At 41.1% G+C, this 17899-nt stretch overlaps 1 protein-coding gene and 1 long non-coding RNA gene across 3 annotated transcripts in view; one reads left to right on the top strand and one right to left on the bottom strand.

Annotated features, from left to right (window-relative positions):
* Positions 1-6711: 6711 nt before the first annotated feature.
* Positions 6712-17525, bottom strand: LOC308352048. The gene is made up of 4 exons (XR_013967627.1): positions 17121-17525; positions 10312-10432; positions 7874-7995; positions 6712-7419 (listed from the first exon to the last, which is right to left on the bottom strand). It is a non-coding gene; the product is annotated as an uncharacterized lncRNA (long non-coding RNA).
* CDK6 (cyclin dependent kinase 6) overlaps positions 16717-17899 on the top strand; it is a 233625-nt gene continuing 232442 nt past the window's right edge. Inside the window, exon 1 of one of the 2 annotated variants that reach the window (XM_080818081.1) lies at positions 16717-17206. The gene's annotated coding sequence lies outside the window, so the exon portion shown is untranslated. The remainder of the gene's footprint in view (positions 17207-17899) is intronic. The other variant, XM_080818084.1, reaches the window with a different exon arrangement.

The raw sequence follows: 17899 nt of genomic DNA, 5'->3' as shown, positions 1-17899 counted from the left end.
CCTGGGATCGAGCCCCACATCAGCTCTCTGCTCAGCGGGGAGCCTGCTTCCCTTCCTCTCTCTCTGCCTGTCTCTCTGCCTACCAAATAAATAAATAAAATAAAAAAACATTTGGAAGGATACATGAGGGGGACCAGAAGAAGGAAGAGAAGCAGAGCTCCGGAGAGAAGAGGACTTTCCTGCCAGAAATACTAAACATTACTGGCAAATGGACAAGAGAGACAAGTAGGACAGTGTCCATTGAATGGTGACTCCGTGTCCTTCCCCATGCTGATGAGAGCAGCAGTGGGTGCAGAATCAGACAGCAATGGATTAGAAGGAGAATGGGACCGTGCTCCTTTCAGCAGTCCATACACTCACATCGGAACAATACAGAGAAGATCCCCGTGCAAGGGTGGCAAGCAAATCCGCAGAACGTTCCTGGTTTTTGTCTTCTGGTGGAGCATCTCCAGCCAGGAGAGCTTCTTGCATGCATCGGTTCAAAACCCAGCCAGTGTGACTGACTCAATGGCTTCACACTAGAAGGCAAGGAGCTAGAGTCCTCTCTGAGGAAAATCAAAGCCCAGAAAGGCAAATAAATCTTCCTCCTCTTATCTTCAGTCATGTAATAACGGTGTTTATTGTTAAAAAGAGAGAGAGAGAAAAGGACCTAATGAATAGAATAAGTCATGTAGTCTTTCTCGAGAATTTGATGATGAAAAGGTGAAATGTAAGGCATTAGCCCAGAAAAAAAGGAAGTTGAGCTAAAGAAAGAGTGGTTGTTTTTGTCACTGTTTTTTATTTCTTTAACGTCTGGTGGAGTCTCGAGCATATGTGTACCCAGAAGAGAAAGGATGGCTCACAAACATGAGAGGAGGGAAGATACTGAGGAAGCCAGATCTTGAAGGCTCAGGGTGAAGGCCAAGACTGGGAAAGTAGTAGAAGTTTTTCTTCTGGGCTAAGAGGGAAGAAGGAAGAATAGGTTTAAGCCCAGAGAAGTCTGAAGATGGTTAAGGAAGACCAAGTCGGTGAGTTGATGCCTGACGACCTCTTTTTTTTTCTTGACGATGCGGCTGGTGAGGCAATCTCTGAAAGTAAAGACAGTGAACAGGTGGAGAGAGGATGTTGTTAATAAAAACCAGTGTCTTGTTTACTCCTTTAAACACATTGCTTCACTTTCTCCAGGGAAATCATTAAATTCTTATCTCAAGAAGGGTGGTTAAGGGGCGCTTGGATGGTGCGGTCGGTTAAGCGACCTGCCTTCAGGTCAGGTCGAACCCTAGGGTTCGGGGATCGAGCCCCACGTTGGGCTCCCTGCTCAGTGGAGAATCTGCCTCTCCCTCTCTTTCTCCCTCTGCCCCTCCCCACTGCTTATTCTCACTCTCTCTCAAAGAAATAAATAAAATCTTTTTTAAAAAGTGGTTAAATATGAGAGTGGAAAATGCTTCAAACTTCTAGATACAGAAGAATCTCTGTACGTAGCAGGACTAACACTGGGTTTCCATAGCTTTGCCTGGGGCTAAACAAATCTTTTGATAATGCTTCCTTTAAGCAACTTTGAGGTAAATTTTGGGGTATAAGATTTAGAATTTATTTAGAGTAAAATATTCTGGTACTTGGGATCCTACAAAAAATTTTTTTTTCAAAGAAACAACCACAGAAAACTGGACTTTGCCTTAGTAGGCGAAACCTCTTAAGCCTGCAAGAGGATTGATGTGTCTTTCCAGCCGTTTTAGAAACTCAAACCACTGATTATCAGGTCTGGTGTGTGCTGCATGGTTGCCCTGAACAAATGAGCCTCAGACACAACCATAAAAGAAAGACATCAGATTAGACAAACTATCATTTAGAAAGAATTAAGACAGCCAGATTGTATGCTAACCATCAGCTCATCTCTGGCTGTTCTGGTGTCACTCCTCTCCAGAGGCTACTTAATCTCATTGAGACAAGACAGCCCGCCTAATTGATAGAGAAAATGAAAGCCCTTTGATCTCATATCAAACAGAGTCAGACTAAGAGAAGGATCCAGCGGGCAAGATGACCGTCTTCCCAAGGAGAATTAACACGCCAGGCAGGAAAGTAGGAAAGTGGTAATACCTTATTTTGGAATCTGTGGACCTGGCTTACTTAAATAAGGACTGAAAAGTAATAAATTCATCTCAATGCATGAATAGGGTTGGTTTGCTCTTAGTGCTATGAAATCTTTCAAATTACCAACATTTTCAGATAAGTGTTATAGTTGTGATGAAAAGCACAATAGAAGCACAATAAATGTAAGAACACCTGCCTTTTAGCACGTAACTGTAAAGGACAGGTGTTTGTCAACAACAACCTTGACTGCCATGATTTGCTGTCCCTATTAAGAAGTTCCTTGGAAGGGGGTTATTATGTTGTAATTTAAATAGCATTTGTTATGCTTTGTAAACAATTTAGGTAGCTATCCATGCAAAAAAACCTAGCTTTGCGATAATCAGAATATCTGTGAATATACTGATATGTCTGTAAGCTTATCAGAGCACTTCTTCATATGTCAGGAAACTCATCAAAATTTGTGTTCTCCATTCAAATGCAAAAAGTACACACTTCAATAATCATATCAGTTGTATTTTACATACTTAATATAATGGTGGTTTTGAAAACCAGTCCAAGACTATGATTATGTAAGTAAGAGTAAATAAATTATGGTATTTAGAAAGAAAAAAAGGATTAATGCAGTGTTTTCCTTTCAGATACAGAGGATTACTTTGAAAAATAACATACTCTCTAGTTTAGTTGGTTCTGCCAATGGGATCTCATTCTTGGTATATGCAAAAAGCCTTGCATATCTGATATTTGGGAAAGTGTATCCTCCCTCCCACTATTTGACGTTTTTAAAGCTGAGAGACCATGAAAAAAAAAAAATACAACCAAAGAAGTGTCAGAAAGGAATCAAGGCAGAATATAAAATAACATCTTTTGGGTCACCTGGGTGGCTCAGTCATTAAGCATCTGCCTTCAGCTCAGGTCATGATCCCAGGGTCCTGGCATCGAGTCCCACATCAAGTTCCACATCAAGCGGGACCCATAGCTCCCCCATCGGGCTCCCTGCTTGGCAGGAAGCCTGCTTCTCCCTTTCCCACTCCCCCTGCTTGTGTTCCGGCTCTTTGGTCTCTCTCTGTCTCTGTCAAATAAATAAATAAAATCTTGTTAAAAAATAACATCTTTTTCTTTTTCTTACCCAAGGCAGTATTCCTAATGATGAATAATCAAATCAACAACGAATAAATTAACATGTATTTGAATGAACCTAGAAAAAAAATGTGGCTGATTGTATGTAGTACGTGGTTATCTTCAAAATAAACTCTGGCCCTCTTGGGATTTTTCTTCCAGTAATTTACAAGCCCAGACTTTCAACTATTGGACTACTCAACTGTCCACTTCTTTCCCTCCTCATTTAAAATTGACACCAGTTCTCTGTTCCCCCATTTTAGAGGCACCACAGCTGTTGTTTACTGAACTTTCATGAGACCCACTTCCATCTTTCTAAAGGAGTAAAGCACCTGGCTTCTGATCTTCCTCCGTGTCCTCATTCCTCATCACCACTTTCTGACACCTTCAAACTGCTGGGGGCCCATCCGTCACCTCTGCTGTAGAGTCCCAAGATCGTGTTCCCTGCAGTCCTCCAACTCCAGCCTCCGTCCACGAGCACAATCATTCCCAGAATTTAACCATGGCAGGCACTTGGAATGTTTGTTTTTTGATAGCCAGCCCCCAAGTGTACCACTGCCCTCCTCCCCTTTCCAACCTCCTCCCTGCTTTCTGCTCACTGAGTTCAGGAAATGCGAAATCCTTCATAGTTTAATCCATTCATGAGCCCTCTTCTCAGTCCATCATTGCCCTCTCCGCCAAAGCCCCGGCCACATCCTTGTGACCCACGACATCAGCAGGCACAACCACATCATACATGCTACCCGGTGTTTCCATGTATGCCCAGGAGCATTGCTGGGGGAAAGCCGGGACTACTCCGACTCCCGATTCCACACTCATGCTTGCCTCCATTGTGCCACAATGCCCACAACAGTCCCCTGACTCGGTGATGGGAACGTTCTCCCCAACAGCTCTACACACATAATTCTCTCTCCTCAAACTCTCCTGTATCTTCCCTGTAGCATTCAGAGCAGAGACTTTCCAAAGCAATTGAACGTAACCGGTCTTGTATCTCCTCCATGTCTCAACACACACCTGTCTCTTCATTTAACTTCCCTCGGTTTTCATCTGCTTCAAAGGCACTTCTTACATCATTTATCTGACTTCCAGTTCTGGGTTTTGAACTTCAAGCTCTCTCCAGAAGCCTCATGTCACTTTAACAACTTTGTATAACTTGTCCCCATGCTGAGCGCAGAGCTGGCACATGGTGGGCGCTCAGTAGATATTTGTTGAATGAATGAGGAAATAGATAAAGCTATGCCTGGATGTTTTACTTGTGATTTCACTCTAGATAAGGGTCATTAACTGGGGGAGAAAAGGATCATCAAAGAGGAAAAGAGCTTTCTGCTTCTTCCACTCCAGCTGTTGCTACTACCTCCAACTTTGTCTTCGGGGCTCAGTTGATTTTTCAACAGAGGTGGGTTTTGGGGGGAAGTAATTGGAGCAGGGAACCAGGCCCACCTATGATTACTCTAAATGAAATAAAAACAATTTGATTGTACACACAGTGTTTTAAAGGACAATAGTTAAATGTGTATTACTTCAGTACACAGTATGCATAAAGTAACCTACTTATAAAATCAAAAGGGCATCACAGGGGCGCCTGGGTGGCTCAGTGGGTTAAGCCTCTGCTCAGGTCATGATCTCAGGGTCCCGGAGTCGAGTCCCAGGGTCGAGCCCGCATTGGGAAAAAAAAAATCTCTGCTCAGCGGGGAGCCTGCTTCCCCCCCATCCCCCGCCTGCCTCTCTGCCTACTTGTGATCTCTCTCTCAATCTGTCAAATAAATAAATAAAATCTTAAAAAAAAAAGAAGGCATCACATCACCTCCAAACCATCTGATCACTAGCATTCCTTTGCTACATTCAAATTCTTATAACCTGATGACTACTGTTTTTGTGTTCTTCAAATGTGTAGTTTGTTTATGATAGTGTAAAAATAGTCACCCACCACATCATTTTGTATGTTTTCCTACATGCTGTTTCTATTGTGTATGCCATTTAAAATTTCTTATGATCTTGTTAAAAATATGTGTTTATAAATTATAAATTCTGGTTTTTTGGTTTCTTCAGTTATGATTTCAACCCCCCTCTAATATGGTTGGATTCCAGAAAACCCAGAAAGAGTATATAACAAGATCAGAGCAGAGGAAGGAGAGGAATGGCAAATAAACATTTTCCCGTGTCGAGTTAGAAAGATATTCGATCTTTCAATGTGCTCAACAAATGGGTTTAATAATGCACATTTCGGTATAAAACAGTTCACAACAGAAATATTTGCTACTCAGCCCATTTATCCTGGGAATTACACAACATGGACCATTTTCAATAACTCTTTTTATTATAATGATTTCCTCCTGCTCAAGCAACAGAGATGTACAAACCATTTTGGTCTAGAAATGTAATATGTCGAGATACAAATGTATTAAAGAAAGACTAAAATATAATCATTTTCATCACTTTGGTTCAGTGTTACATTGTCTTTCTCAAGGTACTTTAGCCTTCTAAAATCTTTCCGACCAGAATATAAAATCGCTTTTTATTCAGGATCCATACAACTAGACAACTTGACAAAGGAGATTTATTTAAAAGTCATGGGAAACTACTGGTAGACCAAAACAAGAGATGAAGATATATTTTTAGGAAACCGTTGCTTTCTTTTAATTTTGTAAGTTAAAGGTCTTGAAGTGCCTTTTGTATCATAAAAAATAATATCATTTGGTATAATTTTGCCTTGTAGAATTTTATATTTTAGTGTCAATCCATATATATTAAATAGATAGTAACTTTTTACTTAATAAGACCATTGAATTATGTGAAATCTCTTTGAACATTCTGAATGAGTGGAAATATAACATCGTCCATTTCATCATTCATTTATTCAGCAAACAGGTATTAGAAGCATATGGTGTGTATAGCACAACAGCAGAAACTAGTTCCTCAAGGAGTTTAACAATAGAGAGAATTAAGATATATTTCTATATCACTATAATTTACAGTACGGTAGATCCCCCCCCTCTGTCCATTATCCACCCAGATACTTTCCAAGAATGCCCCGTGGGTGCCTAAAACCATGGATAGAACCAAACCCCATATATACTGGTTTTTCCTGTGCATACATACCTATGGTAAAGTTTAACTTATAAAGTGGGCACAGTAAGAGATGAACAACAGTAACTCATAATATAATAGAACAGTAATAACAATATACTGTAATAAAAGTTATGTGAATGTGCTCTCTCTCTAAATACCTTATTGTACGGTACTCATCTTCCATTTTGTGATGATGTGAGATGATGAAATATCTATGTGATGAGATGAAATGAGGTAAATGACAAAGGCATTGTGACCTAGTGTTAGGCTACTATTGAATATCTGAGGATAGGTCAGAAGGAGGTTCATCTGCTTCCTGACAATGGCCGACTGAAAGTAATTAAAACTGAGGAAAGTGAAACCATGAATAAGGGGGTCTACTATAATAATTGCCACAAAAGATATGCTGTAAAAGTGTATGGGGCTATTGAGATTTGTGATCTTTTTTTTTTTTTTACTGGTCTGACAATTTAGTGCTTAGAATTGTCTGCTTTACAAAGCCACCTGAATGACAGTCACATAAAGCATTACACTCATTCTTTTCAGCTTTTGTGTGCTCAGAGTTTTTGACCACGTTTGTCCAGTACTTGGAAAGCAAAAATTCAGGGAGTGTTGAATTACTGAGCACATATTGTGAATAGGGCACTAAGCAGGGCACTGGTCCTAAACATTACAAATGAAGACAGCAGACATGGTCCCTCTGCTCAAGGAGTTCCTAATCTAATAGGGCAATGAGGAAAAAAAAAACCACATTTGCGCTGAACATGTCTTTTATTCCTTCCCACATTCTCACCATCACTGGACTTGAACTTTATTAGGCATCAAAGCAACCACATTATTTCATCCATGCCCCCCAGGAGCAGCAAGCAATACAATTGGTTATGGTTGATTTTATGGTTCGCCCGTGATTGTTGATAAGACAGGTCCATGTTTTCTAAAGCCCTGGATGCGGCTGGTGTAACCCACACACGGGTGAAGAGCGCTGAGATGGCATTTCTGATCCACTTGAGTCGCAAGCGGTCTTTGATGAAGGGCTTCAGATCTCAGAAGCAGAGACCCCTTGAAAGAGGAGAATTCTACCCAGGAAGTGAGAGCTCTGAAAGACATGTTTCTGGGGACTCTTCCTGGTGACATGACAGCTCCTCGTTGTCCAGAACCCTTCCTCTATGAATGAGAACAGAAACAGCGCGAGAATGGAGGAGAAGACAGGGAGAGCTAATCCAGAGCAGACTGTACAATGTATGAGAGAGAAAGTGTAGAAGAAAGTAAGAAAAGGCAAGATTTATGAGGAGAAAGGGAGGAAAGAGGGGGAGAAAAGTCGAAGGGAGAAGACGGAGCCTATAGCACTAGTAGCAAGGGACCCAAGGATTTGGTGGCTGAGTACTGTGCAGTAAATCCTGGGCCAGGTGCCCGGGAAAGAGGACAGTAAAACTCTAAGAAGTGACAGCTGTTTTATCAGGAGGAATATTAGCAATAATCATAGCTAACATGTACTTTCTGTGTGCCAATCCTATAAGTGCTTTGCATGGATTAACCCATTAAATCCTCAGGACGACCCTGGAGGCAGAGTCTTAACCCTGATACAGAAACGGAGTTTCAGAGACCTGAAGTAACTTACCCAAGGACACAAAGCCACTGAGCAGCAGGGCCCGGATTTGAATCAACAAAGCCTGTCTCCAGTGTTGCAACTCCTTAAGCACTGCGCTCCCCCTCACTGGCTCTCACCAGGCATGCAAGAACCTGGAGTAGGAATATGGCAGGAAAAAAGCAGGATGGATTGAGACATGAATCTGGCCACCCCTGGCTTCCAAATCACTCCCCACTCTTTATATGAGGAGAGACAGATATTTTGAACAAAACTCACATTTGTCACCTACACATTCCAGTGTAAGAGATACATTCCAGCATAATTTCAATTAACTGAATATACTGACTTTATAGTTTTAATGATTTTAGATAAAATCTTATCTGTGGTGTGTTGAATCAAATTATCTTTAAGGATCACCTTTGTGGGGAACCCTCCCACACCGTTGGTGGGAATGCAAGCTGGTACAGCCAGTCTGGAAAACTGTATGGAGTTTCCTCAGAAAGTTGAAAACAGAGCTACCCTATGACCTAGCAATTGCACTACTGGGTATTTACCCTAAAGATACAAATGTAGTGATCCGAAGGGGCACGTGCACCCCAATATTTATAGCAGCATGTCCGCAATAGCCAAACTATGGAAAGAGCCGAGATGTCCATCAACAGGTGAATGGATAAAGAAGATGTGATGTATATACACATACACACACACACACAGTGGAATATTCTGCAGCCATCAAAAAAATGAAATCTTGCCATTTGCAATGACGTGAATGTAACTAGAGGGTATTATGCTGAGTGAAATAAGTCAATCAGAGAAAGACAATTATCATATGATCTCACTGGTATGAAGAATTCGAGAAACAAGACAGAGGATCATAGGGGAAGCAGGGAAAAATGAAACAAGACAAAACCAGAGAGGAAGATAAACTATGAGAGACTCTCAATCTCAGGAAACCAACTGAGGGTTCCTGGAGGGGAGGAGGGTGGGAAGGATGGGGTGGCTGGGTGACAGACACTGGGGAGGGTATGATGAACACTCTTAATTGTGTAGACTGCTGAATCACAGACCGGTACCCCCGAAACAAATAATACATTATGTTAATAAAAAAATAAAAATAAATAAATTTTAAAAAGAGTAGTAAATACAGAAAAAAAAACAGATGACTAATGTTATTATGGAAAAAAGTTCACTCTAAGCAGTAATCAAATAAATGCAAATAAAACCAATAATGAGAAACCATTACCCCTAAAAAAAACAAAAAAAAAGAACACCTTTGTGAACAATCCCAGCTGAAGCCCCTTAGCAGAATATTGGTTGCATGTAAAATACCTAAATTTAGACAGATTGCACTAAGATATGTATTATAGATAGATAGGTAGATAGACAGCAGGGGCTCTTGCCAGATAGATAGTTATTCTTAATTAATAAACCATCAGCTAGCTAAGGACTGGCTGGTTGTAAGCCTGGGTAAGAGGAGAGCTCATTTATTCATTCGTTTGACAAATATTTATTGCTCAGTCTGTGCCACGGATTATTTTAGTGATACAAGAGAATATGAAAGAAAATTCAAGCTCTTCTATAGATTCCATTCTGGAGGTTGGGGGATACGGACACTAAGCAAATAAACAAATAAAGCTTTAATGTGTCAGATGGAAATAAGTGCTAAGAAAAAGAAAAAATGAAATAAGATGGATAGAGATGGGAGTAGGTGCCATTCATGTCGGGTGTTCAAAGAAGGTCTCTTTGGTGACTTTGGAGTGAGACCTGAAGGAAGTGAGAAAGACAGCCACACCAATGTGTGGGTGGAAGAGCATTTCAGCTAGAGGGAACAGCAAACACAAACCTCAGAGATGTGAATGTGCTCGGTGGGTTTGAGGAACACTAAGGAGGCCAGTGTGGCTGCCACAGAGGGAGCAACGGGGAGGCACTTAGAAGAATCAGAAAGAAGCAGCGTCGGGCAAGACTGAGATTTTATTCTGAGAGAAATGGGGTGACACTGGAGGGTCTGACATTGGAGAGCAGTGATATAAACTGTGGAAGTATCCCTGGGAAATTAAAAAAAGAAAAAGAAAAAAGAGGGTAGGGGAGGTGGGGGAGCGCCCCTCATGTGTTCCCAGCAAAAGTATGGGATAGGAAATACAATGCCATCTAAAGCCAAGTAAACTTCTGCTAAGCTAAGAAGACAAGGTCAAAAGGTAGAGAAGAGATCACTAGGATGACAAACAGCTCTTAAAACAAGAAAAGTGGGAGCCAGAGACTGTGGGAGAGTGATGCGAGTGGGGGAGCTCTTGTAGGGAAGCAACATAGTACATGGCTTTTAATACAAATGTCAGCACACACGGGCCACGAGAAAGCAGTGGGAAGGAAGAAGAGAGAGCCAAATGGAAGGAAGAGGGTGAGGAAGACAGGGAGGTAGAGACTAAGAGGTTGAGCAGTAATGGTGTAAGGTTTCAGGTGAGACAACTCACTCTCTCCTCCATCCCGCACAGACCCAGAGACCGCTGTGGTTTGGTCAAAGCCTAGGATAATTTCGAGTGTGCACTGTTTCTGGTGGTGTTCTTCCTGCCATAGGTAGAGGTTTCAATCCAGCTGAAAAAGAACATCATGCCAGTCAAAGGGTTAGCTGTCTTCAAAAAGAGATAGGAGATGTAATTTCATGAAAGGGATGCTGATTGTGTATTCATATTTATAAAAGGTCTGTTAAATGCAAAATACAGTTCACACTGACTGAATTCTCACCCCAGCTTATTATGGTGGATAATTGCATCCTTACTGTACGGGTGAGGGAAACTGGGGATCTGAAAGTTTAAGCACCTACTCCAAGGTCACATGGTGGCCAAGCTTCTAATCCAGGACCATCAGTTCCAGCTGTGTAAATGTCCCTACATCTGGGGGAGACCTTAAATCCAACCACGCACAGGGCGAATGTTGTACAAAACAAGAACACAGAGGCAACAGCCTGGTCCCCTGACATATTTGAATAACGGCTTTGGATCAGCAGTACTCAGGATTTCTGATATCGTTGGAGACCCTCAGATTCACAGCATACTGTCTCTTACCCCCCCCATACAGCGACACCCCCCCCCAACTTCCCACTGCCTCACAGGAGGCTGGCTGCCAGACGTTTTCAATGGGTTACAGCTATGTCACATCGCCCAGTTATGCTTCCTGTCATCTTCGAGGAATTTCTGTGATCACCCAAGATTTCTGCTCTTTAGTATCCTGGTGTGGTGAGCACTACTGTCATGTATTTATCATATTTTATTAATGGGGGTTGATTAATTTAATCCATCACATTTCGTTGTAGCCAAGTAATGAAAAACCTGGCTTCTCTCTCCCCATCTAGTGAATTTTTCTGATGTTTTCCTAGAAGTCTTCATTTCTATTCAGTCTTGAATGTCCAGAGGTTTATCTTGGAGAGACCCCAATACGTTTCACATTTGAGGTCCAGAACCTTCTCTGGGTTGCTAACATCCGAGTCCCATCCGCTAGCACTATTACTGTTTAGGGGATTTATAAGAACAGATGTATAATGGCAGGGCCAGACTGTAGCATTTTCACGCTACCGCGGCAACAGCTATACCCATCGTTGAGTCTAATCATCTTTTTTATTGACAAAGACCTTAAGGTCCAGGGGCTGCAGTGTGTTGCCCAAGGTCACACAGGTGGTGTATGGGCAACTTCAGGTTAAATTTTAGGTCTTCTGACCCAAAGACCAGCAACCTCAATTACCTTTCCGTATCTTCTCTTGTGAAAGTAAAATTCTCTGTTGCATCTCTCCAAACTATTTTCGTAACATCTCCCTGAACGGTTAACAATTCCATTAAAGAGGTAAGACCCTGAAGGTCAGAAAGGTTAAATGAATGGTAACTGAGGGTACAGTGAGCATTGCTTTGGAGGAAGAACTGGGAATAAAACACAAGTTCTTGGCTTAGAAATAAAGGATTCTCTCCTTTAAAATGCACTCACATAGATGATAAGGATATTGCTCAACGAAATTAGCAATCTTTCTCAGTTCTGGGCTATAGAGTGTCTCATTTACCTCAGAGTTAGTACTTGCTCTTTTTAAAGAGAAATTGTTTAATTGGAATTCTCAGGGGAAGACAATGCAGAAAATTACCTAAGCACATTTTTTTGCAGGTCAGATTTTAGAATATGCCTTTCAGACAAATTTAGAAATTTATCTGAACACATTTTCTTTCAGAAAAAATGTTTTTAGTGACCAATATCTGCAACACAAGAGAAAACAAATCCACATCAAGTAACAGGATGACTGATTCTTTCCTGTTTAAGCAAAGTGGAACACTGTCCTCAACTTCTCAAATGTTACTCTAGTTATGCCACGCTGTTCCAGTCCGTCTGTGCCTGCTTGATTCCATAACGCTCATGCAGAGAGACAGGAACCTCTGCTGCATTCATTGACCACCTACTACGGCCAGATGGCACAGCCAGGAGCTGGATCACGGCCAAGGGGAGCAAGGCACGGTGCACACACTTGGGGAGCTCAGAGTGGTGGAGAGCAGAGCATTGGGCTTTTAAGGGCGTAGAAAGCAGATGGCTTCAAGGAGTGGGAGCCAAGAGGGACGTCGGTCAGCTGAGGGACTCTCCCAGGTTTTAAGAGCAGGGCCTTAAAAAGATGATCGGATTTAGAGGAGAGGCTAAGAGGAAGGGAACTGAGGGTAGAGGAGACACGGTTCTGAAGTCTGGACATCAGCACACCGATCCTTAAACTTTGCTGGCATTATATAAAACATGATTATCATATAGCTCCCTGAGGGGAATAGGAAGAAGTAGTCCCAAAGGGGATGCAGGGTCTAAAGCCAACTTTCCCATTGACTAATATTCATTGGACATAAAATACTTGCCAGTTACTGTACTAGGTATTGAGGACACTAAGATCTGAGTAACTGAACAAATTTATAGAAGGGTTTAAAAATCAGACTCTGTCTCCAATTTGTGGAAAACTGTTTGATCCACAGAGCTACACGATTATATACTTTCTTCTAGGAATCTAAGGAACCCTGCCAAGAATACCATTCTATATTATTTTTAGGAAAAATCCATAATGAGACAAAGTAAAATAGTTACATTAATATAGACCCAGACATTATATAATCTCATTTAAGAAGACAGATTTCAATGCACAATAGGATAGACCTACAACACCGTTCGTTCTAGAAGAATTAGGTTGCACGGACACTCCATACTTAGAGCCCAGAGGCTACATCCCTTGGTCCCAGGACTTGGGCAAGTATTTCCTTCACTCGCTCCTGCCGCCAGACCATTCACAGAAGTTTCTCCCAGATGCCTTTCTTTGCCCCTTCCTCCTACCTCCCAGACTCCACTTTATCATGATTCCCCCCCAACTGTGTTGTACCTTCTCCGCTTCATCTGAACCGTCTCTCTAAAACGTGGACACACCTTTTAGCTCAACGGAAGGCAGCTATGGCAACACAATAACAATTGTTAGGCCACGTTATGGTTGAAGTACAAGTATTATCTTAGAAAAGAAATGCTAGAAATCAGTGGAATAGAACACTATAAATCAAAAGGAAATGTAGGTATTTCAATGTGATTATCACCATCTTTTATAAATATATGTCTATGGTTATTTTTCTGATTACTCATAATACTAATATAGATAATGAAAGGGTCTTAAGAACACGTTTTGAACATGTCATGACAATATGCTAAGAACGTACAAGTATTCACACACACACACACACACACACACTAAGCAAAAAGAAGATAGGAGTAACTATCAAAAGGGAAAAATATGACAATTACACAAATATGAACATAGTACTGACATGTTGTAGAGGGAGCACAGGGATAATTATAGAGCAATAGAACCCATGAAAACGGAAAGTCTCAAAAAAATATTATGTTTGGTTTTTTTCTTCTTAAGTTTGGAAGCTACTACCTGATACATTTTCCCCCCCCTCAGGGCAAATATCAAGACCTTTGTAAGTTTCTTCAATGCACTACTCTAGATCACATGCAACAAGAAAAGAGAAAACCCCAGGTCATTTCCAAATTGACAGGAAGTAATGTATTTAGAAGATTGAATTTATAAATCATTTAAAATTCAGAATTTTACAATTGAAAAAATTGGTGGTATAATTGAGTTTTCCTAGGATACTTAGTAAATTTTCAATATTTTAGGGGAAAACCTAAGAAAACATCTTGGAAATGCCTGGGTAAGAAAGAATGCACAAAAATGCACTATACTACATTCTACTATTTCTGTTAAAATTATAGTTTTTCATAGTAATCATTCAATAAAGATAACATGTACATACTCATATAAATCAAGTTAAAGATAAGAGTAACTGATTTGAAAGTTTTTAAGCCAGAAAAGTTGTTTGTTTTTTTTTAACTAAAAGCAGTAAACAGAAGATCTTTATAGGCTAAAAGTATACATTTACATGGACCTTCAGTTAAAATTATTGTGTAGTAGGTTATAGCAAAACCTTATTTCCAAGTTTCTGGAAGACACATTTTATACATTCAAATAGCCAATATTAATCAGAGATGATTTAGAATTAGATGTACATCATAAAATTACTCATTTTAAATAAATTACTCATTCCTTAAACAAGTTATAGACCAGAACTTTAAATTTTATTTTTATTTTAGGGAAAAACAAAAGTTTACAGATATTTGATATAAAGTGTTCACACATAGAATGCATCTCTTATGTGACACTAGGAAAATTTTCGGTATAAGCTACATCATATTTGAAGATAAATCCATGAGTTCTAGTTTTTAAAAACCTGTAAGATGATTTGCAACTTTAGGATATTAGATACATGGCATGTAAATCATTATTCTTGAATCCCATATGTTCATTCATAAAAGACTTCTAAACAAAGGAGTCGGAATTTTGTTCACAGTTTATAAACTTAGCACAAATTTTGTTATGATAACCTGTTACCTACAGAGGAAGTTATCCATAAACAAAAACAATCTGGTATTTACTAATTTTACACAATCCATTATAAAACTTCCTGGTCTAAGGCTGTAACCAACTGGGATTTCATAGGAACCATAACCAGAGAGAGTGAACAATGATAAATTAACAGTATCAGAGAAAGCAGGTAACATAGAGTTAACACTCAGTGTATTTAATTAAAGCTTTTCTTTCTTTCTTTCTTTCTTTCTTTCTTCCCACCGCATACAAGTGATCTAGTAATCTAAATCATGGAATTTCAAATCCATCTATGGTTGTTGTCAAATTCAGTAATTAAAAATGCAACCCAGTTTAGAAAGGACATTTTTCTCTTAATTTTAAAGATATTTATGGCTTACTATTTTTTAAACAAATTATTTACCCAAATAAATTTTTGCAATCACTTGCTGGTTCCTATGACTATTTATTGACAATTATTCCTAAATTACATAAATGTGTTAGTCACCAGCAAGTAAATCTTGTTTTAAAAATCATTGATGAGCATAGCAATTTTAAAAATGTAAGATTCTCATTTGTATCTCTAGTTTAAAGTCTAATTAGTGATTTGTACTGATTCAATATTTTATATAAATACAAAATCTAACCATTTGTTTTCTTCAGTCTCTATGAGGTTATAGATATCTTTACAAATTTTGTTCAGAAACTGAATTTTAGAAGACACACTCCTAAACACAAAATCTATTTTATGAATTTTCTTAAGCATAAGGACACACAAATACCCACTTTTATCATTCAAGAACAAATTACTATAATGCATTGCAAAATATTTGCTAATGAAAATGCAACAATTTTTATTTACCTAACCTGTTACTTCACACTGTAGTATATAATAAATTTTATAAGGGCAAAATTTTGATTTACTCTGACATTAGCAACATGGTTTAATTCAAAAAGTCAAAAGATTTATAGAGGTAATATTTCCAGTTCAAACAGTATTTTGCTGGATTTCAATTTTTCCATAGAGCTCTGAAATAAATACGTGTTTTTTAACTTTGCTTTAAGATGTGTAAAGGGGTTTCAAGTATTCTACAGATACAGACTTTAGAGAACACTGAATTCTTAAGAAAAAAAGGAGCTTTTTGTTGTTGTTGTTTTACTCCATTGTAGGATCTTGAAGACTTTTTTTAGTCCAAAATCATTTTCACCTGCAATAATTGTGTTCAGGTTTTCTCAGCAGGTGAAGTATACATTCTTACAAGGTTTCAAATTTCAGAATTCCAACAATGCATTTAAACTGAGTGCCCACTGAATCACGTTCTCTCCTCTTTGTTGTGTGCGTGTATGTGTGCCTATTATCTTCCAATTCTAATATTTATATTAGATCTTAGTCTTTTTAGCTCCCCAGAAATCCCTTAGTGAACCCTCAGCAATTGCTAACCACTTAATAATTGTGAGCCGGCGAGCCCCTTCAAGTAGATCGTTAACCACAGAATGCCTGACAATTTCCAAATCCTATCCTCTGTCCAAAAGGAAAAGATAGGGCTTTGTGAGGCCGAAAGGAAGCGAAGGAAAACAAAACAAATGTAGCTCATGCTGAAAGTGAAAAGTGCTTGGACAGATTAGTATTTTCTTTTCTGCAAGGCGCCCTGCCAGACTTTTTTTTTTTTTTTTTTTAATAGAGAAGAGTTATATTTTGGTCTCATTTTTCAGTTTCTTGGAAAGTGTTGTTATTTACCATCCCCACCGGCCCCTCATAATTATGGTTGGTTGTTTTGTGTTTTTTCCATCCGTCCACATTACAGACTGCTGATCACTCCCCCACCCACCCACCCCGCCTCACTCTGTCAAAACCCCCAACTCTGGGCGACCCTGGGTTTGGAAACTCCGCGGACTCCCGACGACACATCCCACTCTTCCTCTCACGCCTCTTATTTTAGTTGCAAGATCCCTCATTCCAGTTGCAGTCAAAGCCGGAAATTTTCATTTAACTACACCCCCCCCCCCTCGCCCCCTACTCGGAGCCGAGAGCTGGGGAGCTGAGAGCCTCAGAGCACAGCCGGGTCTCGGCCGCCTCCCCTCTCTCCGGAAGGCTTTAATTTGCACACTTGCTTGCCACTGCGCAGCGAGCCCCTAACCCCCGCAGCCGCCGCCGGGTGGGTCTCCGGCAGAGTCGGCCTCCCGGGCCCCCGCCCTCACCCCTTCTGCTTCCCCGGCTCGGCCCCGAGCCCCAGCCAGAGCCCCGCAGCCCCCGTCCGCCCCCAGCGAGCGGCGCGGGCGGCGCCCTCCGCCTTCCCTCCGCCCTCCGCCGCTGTGCCCACCCCTTCGCAGGAGAGTGCTGGTAACTCCTTCCTCCGAGCTGGTTACCTGCTTTGCGCCGCGGTGGACACGTGCGAAACTCCAACAGACACTCGCGGCCCCCTCGGGAGGCCCGAAGCTGCCGGGCCCCTCAGGTAAGGGCTGTGCGTTCGGGTGGGTGGGCTGCGGGGTGGGGTGGGGGTCCCCCGGGGAGATTTGGGAGCTTGGCCAGGGTCGGAAGCGAGAGTGTGGGTGGGGGTGACTGTGGTGTGGGGGGGTGTATGTCTTCGGAATCGGCTTTAGTTAACCCCTTACAAGCCGAGGCAGACTAGTTACGGGGACCAGTTCTGGGGAGTTAGAGGAGTCTCCCCTAATCTGGCAAGAGGAGGACATCCCACAGCAGGGACACCCCCAACACTAAGATCCTGTGCCCGCTCCCAAGTAGCCATGCGCACAAACACCCACACACTCGTGAAGCTTCCTAAAGAGGAATATAAACTCCACTCGGACACTCATAGAATAATCTACACTTTAAAATGCACTGCCTCTGGGGATTCCATGCGGGACTTTGTGTTTCCGTGCCCCACATTCATTTCCCCACTAAAGCTCACTCTCCAGCTCGCGGAGGTGTGGGTGTGGCCTCCACCTACTCCACCAAGAGATAAATGTTAACGCAGGCTTCTTGCTGCCACCCCCTGCGGGGGTGTTATGCACACTTATAGGAGGGCAGAGGCGGCCCGTACACAGGCTTGAAGCCCCACAAGGACGCACGTTTGCTTTAGTTTCCCAGTTTACTTTTATAATTTAAAATATCCCAGTTAAAACGCACACCCTGCGGTGAGCAGCTC

Source organism: Martes martes (genome assembly GCF_963455335.1).
Source record: "Martes martes genome assembly, chromosome: 11".
NCBI classification, from domain to species: domain Eukaryota; kingdom Metazoa; phylum Chordata; class Mammalia; order Carnivora; family Mustelidae; genus Martes; species Martes martes.
The sequence above is the reverse complement of the archived record's forward strand: the minus strand, read 5'-3'. Positions and strand labels throughout refer to the sequence as shown.